The sequence below is a fragment of the Pleurodeles waltl genome, chromosome 1_1 (assembly GCF_031143425.1).
Source record: "Pleurodeles waltl isolate 20211129_DDA chromosome 1_1, aPleWal1.hap1.20221129, whole genome shotgun sequence".
In the NCBI taxonomy this organism is placed as follows: domain Eukaryota; kingdom Metazoa; phylum Chordata; class Amphibia; order Caudata; family Salamandridae; genus Pleurodeles; species Pleurodeles waltl.
In genome coordinates, this window is record NC_090436.1 from 400,709,165 (window position 1) to 400,725,398 (window position 16,234).

The window sequence follows — 16,234 nt, forward strand, 5'->3', positions numbered from 1 at the left end:
ATGTTGCATTTAGTATGTAATTTAATAGTGATTGCTATCAGCAATCTGGAAGGCTGAGGGAGAAAAGTGGCAAATACTGTAATATTTGAAATGTCAAACGTTCCACCACAACAACCTGATCATAGAGATCTCACAGAGAGAAACCAATAGTCTCTCACAAGATTCTCTTGGATCATCTTTTGGTAGCTTGGCTGTGCAAAAGGCTTTCTCATTCAAAGATCAGTGAAAGATGTAAGTGAGTAAGTATAGAGAAAAATAACTGGAAGTTCACAAAAAACATTTATGAGAAGCAACTGGTTTGCATAGTTACCAGAAAGATCATAAAAGTGAAAAGTAAACTCCATTAAATGAATAAAAGAAGTCAAAGAATTCTCATTGAAAGTCAAAGGAATAACTGTTAATATGAGAGTATTTGGGGCAATGTTAGTCCATGAGAAGAGATGAATTGGCCAAATGCCATTTGGACTTCCAGAGTATTTAGGGCCCAGGGAAGCTCAGACTGGGAGTCAACATGCGTATCCTATTTGACATTCAAACATTTTCTTCTGATTTACTTTCTGTTATAGAGCAACAGCCAACCCAGCCAATGTGGTTGTGAGTAGTGCCCAATGAGGATTTCACAAGTTTGGATACTCTCTTTTGAAACCTGTCCAGAAGACCAAAAACTTCAAGACCAAAGTTTTAGGGGAGAAAAGTTATCCCTCAGTGACATGCTAATGTGTGGATCCAGAATTTTGTCCTCCTTTTGCAGATATTCTGAATCATGGGCAGTTGGGACGAAACTGGACAGGCTTGGATCACAGTTGTAGGAGTTCATGCTGAAAGGTGATTTTGGGTTAGGATTGTCTCTGAATGGAACATAGGATTTCTTAACTCTGAGAAATCTTTTTTTCAGAGGGTATTGATGAGTTTTCTCAGTAGTCCAGTGACATTCTCATCTAAAATAGGTTTCTGAAAATGGTGATTCTTAGAGGTTTACTGTACAATGAATTGTGATTTTATTAAAGACAAGGATGCCAGCATTATACATAACCTTTTATTTACTTCAGCAAACTATTAAACGTATCCAATAGGACCTTACCAACATCACCAGAAAAAACAGAATGTTCAGTTCCATATAAACTGTGTGTCCTCCATTTTCTTTCTCTTTTGTTTGAAATCCTCTTCTCCTCCAGAATCTTCCTAAGTTGAAATTATCCTTTCCTATGATTCTGCAAAAACAATAACGAAAAAATAACGCTTAAAAAAAATATAAACTTCCTTCTATATAGTCTTTTCCTTCTCTTTTCTCCTTTCCTTATCTCTCTCTTTTTTTAAAATAAACAATATAAAATACACTGAATTCACCCTTCTACCACTCCTCAGGAAGGGAGGGTGGGATAAAGCTACTCTCCTTGTCTTTAATAAAATCACGATTCTTTGTACAAGAAACCTCTAAGAAGCGCCATGTTATGTCAAGACAGGAGGCTAGCATTATGCATGTTTAAAGTCATGCATCACACATTTTGAAACATGATCTATATTTCTAAATTAGAATTTCCTAAACGTGTCTGCTGAAGACCAATCCGCAGCCTTCAAAATAAGATCTAGATTTCCTCCCAACATACAAACCTTACTTGCCATAACTCCTCTCGCCGAATGTGCTGTGAATTTAAAAATATCCACACCAGCCTCCTTCATTGCACATTTTACCCATCTTGCAATAGTACAGTTTGATACTTCTTTAAAAGGTTTTACCTATGAAATTAAGAGTTGCTCAATCCCTGCTCCTCTTCTTGTCAGCATTCTCGATTCATACTCTTTCAAACAACGGACTACACAAAGTTTTGGATATTCATCAAAAAATGGATAAAATATCGTACCAGACATTGTCTTTGTACGTTTACACAGTTCAAACAACACTCCAGTTGGTTGCTAAAATCTATGAGAAACTTCCAAAGCCCTTACATCTGAGACCCTTCTAAAAGATGTTAGACAAAGTAAAGAAGCTAACTTCCAAGAAAGCTCTCTGTCTCCCAAATATTTATTTGCTGGCCACCTTTGGAATAAATGAAGGACCAAACTGACATTCCAGAGTACATGATATTTCGAAGTAGGTTGACGTTTCAAACAAATTCCCTTCATAACCCTACAAATCAAAGGACTCCTACCAATGGAAACCCTCTGAATAAGAACATGACCTGCAGAAATAGCAGATCTGTAACAATTAACTGTTCTGTAAGACATACCCTTATCAAAAAGTTCTGTTAAAAATGTGCTACTTGAACATCATCCACCTCCACCGGATCCAAATTCCTTTATAAGCACCAATGAGACCAGACTTTCCAAATACTTCTATATCTCTTTTTTGTTCCTGGAGCCCATGACTCATCCAATAATCCTGCAGCTGATTCCGAAAGACTTGTGAATCCTCCTGAATCCCTGCTATCCTCCAAACTAGAAGGTTCAGAGAACCTGACATCACCAGAGGATGCTCTCCGCCATCTGCCCCTGACAAGAGACCCTTGCAACACCTTATTAAAAGCGGATAATCTACGGTCATTTATATTACCGTTGGAAACCAAAGCTGCGTTTCCAAAATGAAGTTACTAGGACTAACCGACATTGTTGATGCCTCACTTGCAACAAGACCCTCTGTATCATTAAAAAAGGAAGAAAAGCATAACCCATCATCCTGCTCCATTCCTGCAAAAACGCATCCACTGTCATAGCACCCGGAAGTGTCTCCAACTGACATATCTTGACAACTGAAAGGTTATCCTGGAAGCAAAAAGATCTACCTCCAAAGGACCCATAGCAAGATTTATTTCCTTGAATAAATCCTCTCTCAATTTCCAATCCCTGAAGTCCCTCATCTGACCAGTATTCCAATCTGCTATTACATTTTGTACACCTGGCCAAAACTCCCCTTTTAAACTTATTTTGTGCTCTAGACAAAAAACCCACAATTCCTTCAACAGCTCTGCCAGATTTCTTGAACGTGCTCCTCCCAATTTGTTTATGTATGTCACCGCAGTAACATTGTCCATCTTCAATATTACAGATTTCCCTTTCAGGACCTCTCTAAAACTCTGCAACGCAAACACTCCTGCCTGTAACTCCAAACAATTTATATGTTTATCTTTTTTCAAATGAGTCCACATTCCACCTGTCTCCAATCCCAGACAATGAGCACCCCATCCAAACTTCCTCGCATCTGTTTCTAATATAAAATCTGGTTTTATGCCAAAAATCGCTCGACCATTCCATGCGTCCAAATTTTCCTTCCACCAAATTAACTCCTCTCTTGCCTCTTGAGAGATTGGTACCCGATCTCCGTACCACAAACCTTTCCTTAATCCTAACATCTTTAAGCGTTGCAAAGCTCTGAAATGTAATGGACTTGGAAAAATCGCCTGACTAGACGAAGACAGAAGCCCTATCACACGTGCTAAATCCCTCAAAGTCGCTTCTTGCTTCCTTACCAAAGACTGTACTTCTTGTTTTATCTTCTTCACTTTCCTTACTGGCAACTCTAGTTGACATAAATCGGTCTCCACTATTAACCCCAAAACTTCTATTCTTCTCATAGGGATCAGCACAGATTTCTCCAGATTTATAATGAAACCTAGATTTTCCAATAAATCCTTTACAAGACACAAATGCTCCTTCAAGACCCTTGTTCCCTGATTCAAAATCAAGATATCGTCCAAATAAATTATCATTCTCACACCTCTTTCTCTGAGAAAGCCAACCACTGGTCTCAATACTTTCGTGAAACACCAAGGCGCCAAAGCTAGACCAAAAGGTCAGCTTTGAAACTGATATAACTGGCTCTTCCACCTGAACTGCAAAAACCTCTGACTGCATTGAGCTATCTGAATTGTAAAGTATGCATCCTTGAGATCCAATTTCACCATCCAATCCTGCTCTTGTAGAAGGTCTCATAAAATATGAATTCCCTCCATCTTGAAATGATTGTAAGTCACAAACTGATTTAATTTCCTCAGGGTGATCACCGGTCTCCAACCCTTGTCTTTTTTTTCCACCAGTAACAAAGTGCTTATAAATCCCTTCTCTTGCTCTTTCAATCTCACAATCACATTCTTTGCCAACATCTGAGTTATCTCCATATGAACTATCTCTTACAAATCCTTCTGAAACACTAATTCTCTTGGTTCTATCTCCTGCACCGGGTCTTGTTCGAACTGTATTACGTTGCCCTGAACCATCAGCGAAACCCACATATCCTGAGTGATTATTTCCCAATTTTCTTTGAAATACTTCAATCTTCCTCCTACCCCGCTAGGGATAGAAGTAGAACGAGTCTTCATACTCACCCTGATTTTGCTCATGTCCAAGGTTACCACCTTTCGTTCTTGAAGATCGTGCACATCCCCTCCCTTTCTGGGAATAAAATTGCGAACCTCCCTGGTTCCCTCTGATGAAGCATGATCCATGATATTGGGCTCTAAAATTTGCTCAGCTGGTAAGCTGCCCTCTCCTACCAGCCCTCCCATATAAATTATTGTTTAAAAAAACTCTCCTCATTTAAAAATGAGCTTTATCAAGACTAATAAATGTGCGTACATATTTTGACAAAGCTTCCACCATACCGTCCCCGAATAAAAGACCACGAGCCTCCTCTGAAGATTCTTTGCTAGCTAAATCAGATAATTTTGGGTTTATACGCATTAAAACTGTTTTCCTTCTCTCAGCCAAAATCCCTGCATTGGCATTTCCAATAAAACAAATTGCTCTTTGACACCAGCCCCGTAGGAGGTGCACATCCAAATGTTTTCCTTTTAAGTATGCATTCTTCACTGTGTCAAAAATCCTACCCAAAGGATCCAAAACATCAAGTAATTTGTCCTGGACCTGTTTCAAGGACTTCTCCAAACCCTTTCTTGGATCTCCACCTTACTTAAATAAATAACTTATCATTTCTGGATCCAAATTAGGAGTTAAGCACACCTTTTCATCAATCACGGGCCTAGAACACTCAGCCCTCATTATATTCCTCTCATCCTTCTCCAGAGGTTTGCAAAGCCTATCTTTTATGTAACTTGCAACATGTTCCAATGGCCACCACTCTTTTCCTCGATGATGCCTAATATTCTTGGGCTCAAACAACTTCTCCCCTAATGGATCTAATAAATCCTCACTATTTCTCGTTTTAAAATTATTTCCCAGTTCGTCCTCAAGTTCATCCTTATATTCCAGATCTAAGACGTATTCGTCATCATCTTCATTATCGAATTCTCCACTAAAATAATATTTTTCAGCATCAAGCTGACTCTCAATTGCACCTCTTAGGGTACCTTTCTTTCTTGAGCTGCTGTGGACTCCAAGCTTATCAAGAATTTCCATTAAATGCCTTCTTTTACTTAAACATTTACCTCCTGGGCCTCTAAAACAGTTCTCATCCTCCAATAAACAATAAAATTCTTCCTCATCCACACCTTTCCTCCTGCCCAAGGCTTGCTTCAAACACTCCTGGACTACTGCTTTAAGTTCCTCAGAAACAATCTTTCTAATTAAATCCTCTTGTGAACCGTCCTTCTCCATGTTAACCTCAGACATAATTCCAAAATATATATATATCTACATACTTTCCTCTTTTAATAATGAGATATCTTAAAACTTGTTTTCTCATCAAATATAAGCAAACTCAGCTTAAACAGCTGCAATCAGCCTTAGAAATAAGCTGAATTGCTTATTAAAATGCCCAACTCCCTTAAAAAACAAGGGGAAAACCTGCTTTTCAGTCGAAATAGATGCGCTGACCTGCTCGCGCGTTCAACCTAACATGGACGCGCTGATCCGACAATGCGTCTCGATCAAAGTGGACGTGCTGCACTAACAGCGTGTTCACCCACAAAACAGACGCGCCAAACCGAAAACGCATCTGAACCAAAATAGACGCGCTGAACTGACAGCCTATCTACCAGTAATAGACACGCTAACCTGATACCGGTACATTTTTGTTTTTATAGAAATCGTCACTTGTTGATCCTTACTCGAACCACAACAGAGGAAACAAACAAAGAACGGTCATTCCTCTAAGGCGGTCGATCATTTCAAAGCAATACTTGCCTCACACTGACAGCGCTACAGTTTTAAATAAAATTCAGTTCACACAAAGTCTAAAACATCACCCCAACGCCTAAACAACCTAACCATAACACCTCATCTTTTCATTTTATTTTTTTCAATCTAAATGATAAAAAATATAAATACTTGCTAAAATAAATCTACCCATAAATTGGGTAATAACAAAAACAAAATATAACCTCCATCCGCATACTCTTATCTGCTCAGAAGCAGCAAACAAAAGAGGAAGAAAATGGAGAACATACAGTTTATATGGAACTGAACATTCTGTTGTTCATTGTGATGTTGTTAAGGTTCTATTGGATACTTTTAATGGTTTGCTACTCAGAAGACGTACATAAAAGTTTATGCATAATGCTAGCCTCCTGTCTTGACATAAAATCTGAAACCCGCAAACTCTATCTTAATCGATATAAATTCAAGACAGTGGTAATGGACAGCTCATGAAGTCTATAGCTCCTTCTAGCACTGGCTTAAGGCATGTGCCAGAAGCTCACAGATCTTAGTCTCAGGGTTTCCTGCAGTGTCTGGCCCCCCCTTTTTCCAGGGCCACACATGCATCAGTCAGGCAATCTGGATACCTGGTGTGTTGGCTATATACAGCAAGCAGGTAGATGAAAGCAGATTATGTATCCCATTGTGCTTTTTCAGTTCAGTAAGAATGTAGGGTGATTGAAAATAATTCTGAATTTCTCAGCAAGGAAGTCAGGATATTTTCATTTCCTTAGTCTTTTCCAAAGTTAAATGGATCCAGTTTGAGGAGACGTTGTGAAAGGCACTAATCCTTTCAATGCAAATCTTAAAGCTTATTTGTATTAAGTACAAGCTCTCTCCCTTTTTTGTCCACACGTAGTACCCAGTTTTCATGGCGTGTCCTCACAATCGACTGAGAGCATTAATTTGAGGCAGATAGTCTCACAGGTGACTTCCCTTAGGGTTAAAATTAACGGAAGGATTAATTGGGAGGAAGAGATCTGCTTGACTTCGTGTTACTCTTCCCTCTTCATCAAGGGAGCCACTGCTGATAAATAAAAAATAAAGGCCCGATCTGGGACAAAACCAACTGGGAATTTCAAGTAAGAACTTCCTGTAAAGGTTTATTTGCATAGTTCAACTCTTCCTGAGCTTTGTGAATTTGAGATGATACACCCAAGTACCACTAAAATCTTGTCAAAATTATTTCAGGATAAGTCTTCCTAAAAGTTGAAATTTGCCTTTTACCCTCAAAACGGCCATAGAAGTTCCTCTAAAATGAAGAGTGGATCATGCCCCTTCATGTGCCGACTGCTAGATGTCACAGAAGCTAAAGAGGAACTGCGGGAGAGGAGGTAAAGTTCAAATTTTGTATTCAAGTTAAATTCACATAAGCTGATATTCAATATCAAATAAATCCTGTTCTTTACAGTGGTATGACACATCTAGAGTATACTGTCATAAAACGATAATATAATATCACAATATATCAAATAGAAAATATATAGAATTACACAGGGCTAATGGTGAATAATGGGGATATTTGTTGGGGCGGTGTTCTCTGTGGCATCAAATGGACAAGAGTAAAACGTAGGTTGTCTGTGATGTCCCTTAGTTGCAGAACTCAAAGGTAACAAGCATTTGCAATGCAATGGGTCTAGCATTTGCTTGTGTTAAAGCTATTGGCATTGTAAATTTCTAACTGGAAGAGACACAAAAGGGAAAAGAAGTATGCTTGCAGTCAAACATATCGGCAAACATGAAATTATCCATATAACAGGGTTGGTGTCCAAGGCCATAACAAAATCGCCCAAGGAAGGGCAAACGTAAAGCACTACCATTGATAACAAAGGATTTTTGAAAGGCAAGCCCACGAACGAGTGAAAGTGATGGGCTAGCAGTGGGCATGGTTAAAAGCCCACAATACGTACAACAGGTCAAATCGCTTGCACACTCAACCTAAAAATAACTGCAAATAGATCATTGAATACACTATAACTGGGTTAGTTTGTTCATGTTCATTCACAATGTGACACAGAATACACTGCCACTAATAACACAATATTGTGACATGGTGTGCACTAAAAATGGGGCACGGAAAGCTCTCACACTGCGTCAAGGAATCATAGGCATGCATTCTGGAACATGTAGAGATAGATATGGTTAATTTCGAAAGGAAGACCCTGATTAGCTCTGAGAAACACTGGCACAACACACTTGGGCAGAGAGACACTGATCTGCACATTGAGCTAAAAACACAAAGACTCTCTGAACAGATTCAGGCGGATGTTGGAAGGCAGGAAGATCCAACTCCTTACAGTCTTCAGCAAAGGAGACACCCATCAACCAAGATTCTAAAACAAACATATGGGGGTCATTTAGACCTTGGCGGACGGCGGAGGCCGTCCGCCAAGGTACCGCCGACAAATGACCGCACCGCGGTCAAAAGACCGCGGCGGCCATTCAAACATTTCCGCTGGGCCGGCGGGCGCTCTTTTGGCGGAAATGCCCCTGCAACGTGGACGCCGGCTCAGAATTGAGCCGGCGTAGTTGCAGGGGTGCGACGGGTGCAGTTGCACCCGTCGCGTATTTCAGTGTCTGCAAAGCAGACACTGAAATACTTTGTGGGGCCCTCTTATGGGGGCCCCTGCAGTGCCCATGCCAGTGGCATGGGCACTGCAGGGGCCCCCAGGGGCCCCGCGGCACCCCCTACCGCCATCCTGTTCATGGCGGGTTTCCCGCCATGAACAGGATGGCGGTAGGGGGTGTCTGAATCCCTATGGCGGCGGAGCGCGCTCCGCCGCCATTGAGGATTCAATGGGGCAGCGGTAAACCGGCAGGAGACCGCCGGTTTACCCTTTCTGACCGCGGCTGAACCGCCGCGGTCAGAATGCCCTTGGGAGCACCGCCAGCCTGTTGGCGGTGCTCCCGTCGGTGACCCTGGCGGTCACCGGCCGCCAGGGTCAGAATGACCCCCATAGTCTAGTACTCATTAGTAGGACACTAGCCCATCCTTTCCAAATGCCAAATAATCAAATTTTGTTTCAGCCTCACCAAAGATGAGCAGATTAAGAGTCGGTGTATAAAGAATGGATTTTGTTAAACTGGTCACAAATTGCACACCAACTTTTACCAAATTCTTTCTGTTTTTGTGAGCTGCCTTATGCAATAGGTGAGGTCTCAAAAACTCGAATCATAGTGGCTCCCAATTCGACCTATTTCATGAGTATTAATGAGGTAGGTCACAAATTGTGACTCTCAACAATTCACAACTATCACAGAGGTGATGACCATGCTGAAGTTGTTAGACCACCATATGAGTGATTGTTTATAAATAAAGGGGGTCATTCTGACCCCGGCGGGCGGCGGTCGCTGCCCGCCTGGAGGGAACCGCCATTCGGCCGCCCGCGGTCAAAAGAACGCTGGGGGCATTCTAACTTTCCCGCTGGGCCGGCGGGCGCTACCTAATGACCCCCAAAGTGTTTTTGAAAAGTTTAAATAACTGTTTTTAAGAGTAGGCAGTGGTCTATGGGACTACTCCTTACTCTTAAAACGTTTTTGTCACCATTCACAAAGTGGAAGGAGTCCTTTGGGGACCCATTCTCATTTGCAAATTTTGCAAATGGATTAATATTAATGTTTTGCACCTGGATTTTGGTTGCAAAAAAATAATACATTTAATACTGAATCAGAATTTGGAAAGGACGCCCTAAACATGCCTGTCACAAATACCGATTCTGGTCGCAAACACAAATTACAATTTGGAAACATGCTACAGAATCGTAATTTGTGCTTCAGACATACATAAAAATATTTTTGTAGTTGCAAATGTTGGGATTTTGCCAATGCAAAAGAGCTTTGTACATATAGCCTTTGGTTTTTATGGCACAGAAAGCGTTAGTATTGCATCTTCCCTTAAGGACGTCACTTAAAGTGACTGACTCTTAAATTATTTTATACTCCAGTTAAGAAGGGACATTTCTCATGGAGGGGAGCCAACATCCTATTCACACCATTGTTTGTAAAGCATGTCCTCCAACTACATCTATAAGGTCTGATTGTGCCTTACATTATTTGTGATACATAAACACCACTAACAATGAGATAATGCTAAATAAAAAAATGAGCAGAGAAAACAAAACTGCACGCTTTCACTTTTTAATAAGAAACACGACTGATACATTCCTCTTAGCATTGGGAATTCCGTTTAAAAAACAAAAAAGTAAGGTCTAGCCTGTGATAATGATATTTTCTACAATGAAATGCGAAGTGCAACATTAGAGCCAAACTACACGCATTGACGTTTTCGTGACTGCCCCTGGGCCAAGCTGCTGTTTCCATCTTGGCTTAATGTGGCCACATGTTTAGAGGTTCCTTTTGTTAAATCGAAGAAAGAGGTGACTGGAGGTGCAGGTTTACTCAACTGATGTATATTTATAGTACTGTTTCACACAAATGAGAGTCGAACACCATGCCCAGCGCTGTAGTTTACTGAATAATCAAATTGTTTAATTTCTGAAAACAAATCTAATGAGGAAAAGAGTAAAACAGTTGTGTACTATTCGCATAACATGAGGTGTGTAAAAATAATTTTACGATCAAAATGTAATCCTTAAGTAATGAAACGTTGTGCCATATCGTACTTTCATTGCTTCACTGAGTGTCTCAACCAAAGCCATAGCTTGCAATTGAAAAGGAAAATCACAAGCCCTTGAGGAGAGACGAGATGCCCTACCTCTAGTTCTGTAAACGTCTGAAAAGAAATTTGAAAATAAACCAGGAAAAGTTTTTTTGCTTTATTTTAACTGAATGAAAAGTCTTGCAAACATTCTTGCCTCGCATTTCAAGGAGCAGAGCAGCCCGAGAAGATTTATGGCCCGATAAAGGAGATAAGCAATGCCCTGTGTGCGATGTCGTAAGTACTGGCAGGGAGGGGCCCTAGAGAGAGAAACTCAGATGCGATGCAAGGCTAAGCAAGCTTCACATAATTGCTTCCATGTTTAGCTATATTCTACCAGAAAGGGCATATTGTGGCTTTCGTGAGCAGTGAGCTAAACAACTGGGTGTTTCTTTTGTAAAAAAGCTTATTTAGAAGCCAGAGGTAAAGGAGTACAGCACTGAAATGAAGTCAAAACAAATGGCAGCGACATGGGAGGAGGTGGGAGGAACGGAATGCTGCAATGAAACGCAGGCAGTTACTAACCTAAAACACCCACAGTGAAAAGGGAGCACCAAAGAACTGTCAAAAATAGTCCATCAGAGCAACAGATAAAGAAACCTAAGTGGAACAATACGGAAGTTGGTCACTGCTTTGAAACAGAAAAAGGAGGGAGAAAAAGGCAGAGCTGACCACATGCAAGCAAGAATTTTTAAAGGACACTGCAACCAACAAATGAAATCACTTTAAGATATAAGAAGTATACTAAAAGTGTACACGAGGTTGAACGCATATGCTCGACATCAAAATGTTCCCCTTTATTTAGAGATCCCACATACAATGTTAGCAAACAGGAATAAGTGAGTGAAATAAATGTGGATAGACTATGACCATTGATACCTGACAACAGCGTAAATGTAGTTATGTTTTTGAAAACTGAGAGCCGTTGTTGACTGCAATATCAATGCAATTAATAACGGCTTTTAGTTTTAGGGCAAATTGTATCTGCTATTAGTGGACAGGCTGATGTGTCACATGTGCAGTTAAAGCCCAGAAAACAGGCATTCAGAGATCATGGGGAAGAACTAACATTGACAGAACCATGGAGACTGAAGTAAATATACAGGCCTTTGCCCCACTAGATATGGAAAATCAAGACAGTGAAAATTCAGAATGACTGATGGTGCAAACAATGGCAGAAGGGTCAGACCGGGACAGGAGAGGGACCAGGGCACCAAATAAAAAGTTGCTCCCATCATTAGCGAATCAGCTAATGGCCCCCTTAGCATCATCTAATGGTCCACATTTGCAACTTATGGCACTTTTCATGCTGGAAAGACACTCTTGTAAAGGTATTTTTCATTTGTTCTTTCTGCAGAAAATGTTTGTGCTAATATCAGGGAAATCAATAGTGCAAAAATGGCTCCAACCATAAAACAGACCCACAATCAGCCAAAAAATGGCCTGCACAATAACTTGTCAAACCATCCCTTCAAGCACTGCCAGAAAGCCCTACAGGCCAGTCTGAGCATGTATATCAGATGGCGTTACGTCCTTGCCCTTGCTGACTCATTCAAACCTCACATCAACCTTTTCTGCAATAAGAGCTACTTATGTTTAATGAAGTGCTGATCACTTCAAGCAAGACTTTATTAGAGTCACCCCATGCAAGATTACTAGCATTGATCACCCCAGTGCAGTAGGCAGGGTCACTAATGTGCAAAAGGCTTTCCAAATTTGGACTGTCTCTGTATGGTAGTGCATGACAGACATAGCTGCAATGCCTCTGGCACCAAGGTAATATTATTATCAATAAGTCTCCCCAATGCCACCATTTTCCTCCAAACATCAAGCTAAGCAATTGTCCCAAATACATAATTTTCAGTTTTGCGATACATATACTAATTTAACCAAACAAAAACTTCTAATTTAGTTAGCTGGGTTGTACACAGCAGAGTTACTTACAGGTAACTACGGGTAGCTCATTAACTACTCATTGGAGATGCCTGCTTCTACAGCGAGGTGGGTACTTTCTTCATTTCTGATTCTCTGAGTGGGTATCGATCATTAAGTTTCATAAAACTCACCTAATGAAAGCACAACTTCAGGTCCATAAAAAGGCCCCAGAGGTCCCTCCTAAATGCAGAGTGACACATGTCCCTTCACCTACTGACTCGCAGGAGTCACAGAAGCTGAAGAGAAACTCCAGCGGAAATAGGTTAAGTTCATAACTGGTATTCAAGTCAAAATTTCAGATGGTTACTATACAGCTTGACTTAAGTTAGACAACAATGCAGTGTGCAAATCAGGGATTTTAAAGTTAGAATTTATGCCCCACATTCCGTACAGTGTTGTCAACTGGCTAGCCACAATACATTAACTATTACGTTTCCCTTGCACAGCTTATACCCTTTCATATTACATCACTTACATCACTTTAAATTATAGCATTAATCGCAACACTCATGACATCTCAAATTACATTGTATATATATATATATATAAAAATAAATATATATATATATAGATATATATATATATATATATATATATATATATATATATATATATATATATAGATATATATATATATCTATATATATATATATAGATATATATATATCTATATATATATATATTTATATATATACTAGTAAAAGTAGAAATAGTATGTTTCCCCAATCACAATAAACTTGCTTCTTTCTGCCTTTTCAGCCGACCAGCCATTTCCAGGCAACCTTTGGATTCAGCGTCACATTCACATGCTGCATATTTGATTTACGTCTGCAAATTGGAGTAAACCCTTTTCTGTTCTTCACTGTATGTCTTGCAAAGAAAATGAGTTGATCATTGATAGAAACCTCTTGAAGCAGGGACTTGTTTCTCAACATCAAAATATGATCCAGAGAGAAAAAGAATGAACAGAGATAAAAAAGGAAGAAGAGAGGTGAAAGCAGTGATAAATAAGTAACAGCAAGTGATAAAAAGACAGACAGTCTGGGGTGATGGAAGAAGGAAGCATGAGGTGGATTTAAGGCTAAACCGTGCAGTCGTCAACCCTGCAGTAGGCTCCTGAGAAAAACACTGGGTCATTGCATTTATCTTACCTTTTTTTTTAAACTAAGCACTGCCTTGAAGACAGTCAATTCTAAATCTTGGACCATTCACTGCATACACATCTTTCTAATAAGTTACTCCAATATCCACAGAAAACCGTAAATATAATATTACAGGTGTCGATATCTTAAAAATTGTCTCAGGTAGGAGAGATCAATGTAATCCTACATAAACCTCATCGCTGTCATGCTAACAATGTACTGAAAATTATTTTGACTCCCATGAACTATTGCTAACATTTTTTGAATGTGCCAACCTGTTCACTCTACATCTTGCACATATACAGATGAAATGCTGCATAAGCCATGCCTTTATATTAGTCATATATCAAACGAGTATGCTGTAACTTTCTAACTTGAATCAGGCGATCTGGCGAGGATACGTGGAACGGGGAAGCTTAGTTTAACAACCTTGATGAATAGGGCCATTAAATATATTTCAAGTGGTTAAAACAACAAAGACTCATAGATTTGCAGAAGAAGAATGCAAGTTTGAAAATTTCTTTTTCAGCAGTGTTTCTTCAAAACTTCACACACTTTGCAAACTTCAATGATTTTAAATTGCAAGAAAACAAACTTGCAAGAGTAGGTTTTGTAGCGCAAAATCTCAACACTCCTCACTTAGTAGGGAAGGATTCTCTTGTTAATAGGATAATTTTAACACAAGAAATTTGTTTTGCAAGAATGGTTACACACATTCGAGTTTTTTGCAACCTTTGCTGGTTGGAATCTTCGAAGTTTGGCAGGAGAAAGTTAACTTTTGCCCACCCTTTATTTGTAGTAAAAATATGTGAATTGGAAATGCATCCTACTGACCCACAGCAATCACTAAAAATGCATAGTCAGCTCAGGCAAACCCTATGGATGTGAATGCAGTCAACTCAGGCAAACCCTATAGTAGTGAGATGCTAGAGATGCATTATTGTGCACACTTGTTGAAGCATGTCCTGTTAAAATTGATTGGAATTAGGTTGTTAATTGGAAACAAAACAAATGTCAAACCATTGCTGATTGTCTTGATCATTTGAAAGATACCTTTGATTGTTAATGCTGGGTAAACAACTCAAGGGGCTGTGGGAGTGCTTTCAATCAAGTGCTACAGTCCAAGGTACAGGAACAATTAAAGTAAAGGTCTTTCAGAATTGCTTTCAGTTGAATTTAGACATATGCAATCCTTCCTGCAAACAGTCAAAAGGGTTGGACAGGAATGAGGTGGCAAAGGGATCACAGCAGGCAGGGTGGAGAGGGAATCAGGAGGCCTGGTTGAAGGACAGGAAAGGGGAGGATCTCACCCTCTTTGTGGTTTCTCATGCTTCAACTGTGACCATTTAGGGTGCTGAAAACTAAGGGCCTGATTTAGATATTGGCGGGTGAGTTACTCCGTCACAATGGTGACGGATATCCCATCCGTCAAAATCTAAATCCCATTGTGTAGTATGGGATTTAGATTTTGGTGGTTGGGATATCTGTCACCAATGTGGTGGAGTAACCCCTCCACCAATATCTAAATCAGGCCTTGTCTTAGGGTTCAAATGCACCCCAGAATTTGCATGACCCGTCTGAACAATTTGATTTTCTCCTCTCCCACAAAATTGTAATCCGACCTTCTGGAATAGCCTGGTGGGAAATGACTTCTGGATGAATACTTTAATACCTGTATATCAAACTGGGACACATTCAGCGTATGATCTGTCATTAATTGGAAGCCCATTTTGTCTCTTATAGATTCTGGTGTTAGTAGATCTGCCTTGAAAACCGAAAAAGTCCCTAATTTACCTCTCTTAAGCAAAATGATTGATACAATTGACATTTCTAATATAACTGTTACTCACTGTATTACTGATCCTGTATCTATTTCTTTAGGTTCAATTACCAACCAACATACCTTTCTCTTGAGTCCTACCTTACCAGCGAACCCTCAACAGAGAAATGTTTAATGCAAACTGGGCTATATTTTTCACCTGGTATGGCGTTTATCTGAAAGTTCCGTTCAATAATGAAAATACTTTCTTAATTATCTTGGACTTTTTAAAAATTGATTATTCTGTAAAATCTTCAACTCAATGTTTAATGTGTTTGATCACTTTATGGCTTCAACATGTCAATGATGTGGGTTGTGATTGAACTCCTGTGTTTGATCACTTTATGGCTTCAACATGTCAATGATGTGGGTTGTGATTGAACTGCTGAATCAATCAACATTATAGGTAATCCCATAAAAAAGCTTTCTCCCAGGCAAATTTTAATTACGCTGGAGTAATCAGAGCAATTTTGAGTAATTACACATTACTCTTGTGAAATTACCAAAAGTACACATTTATGACAGCTGGAACAAATAAGATTAATTTGTAACAAAAATCCTACACCAGGAGTATAGAAACAACAAACTAAAAGA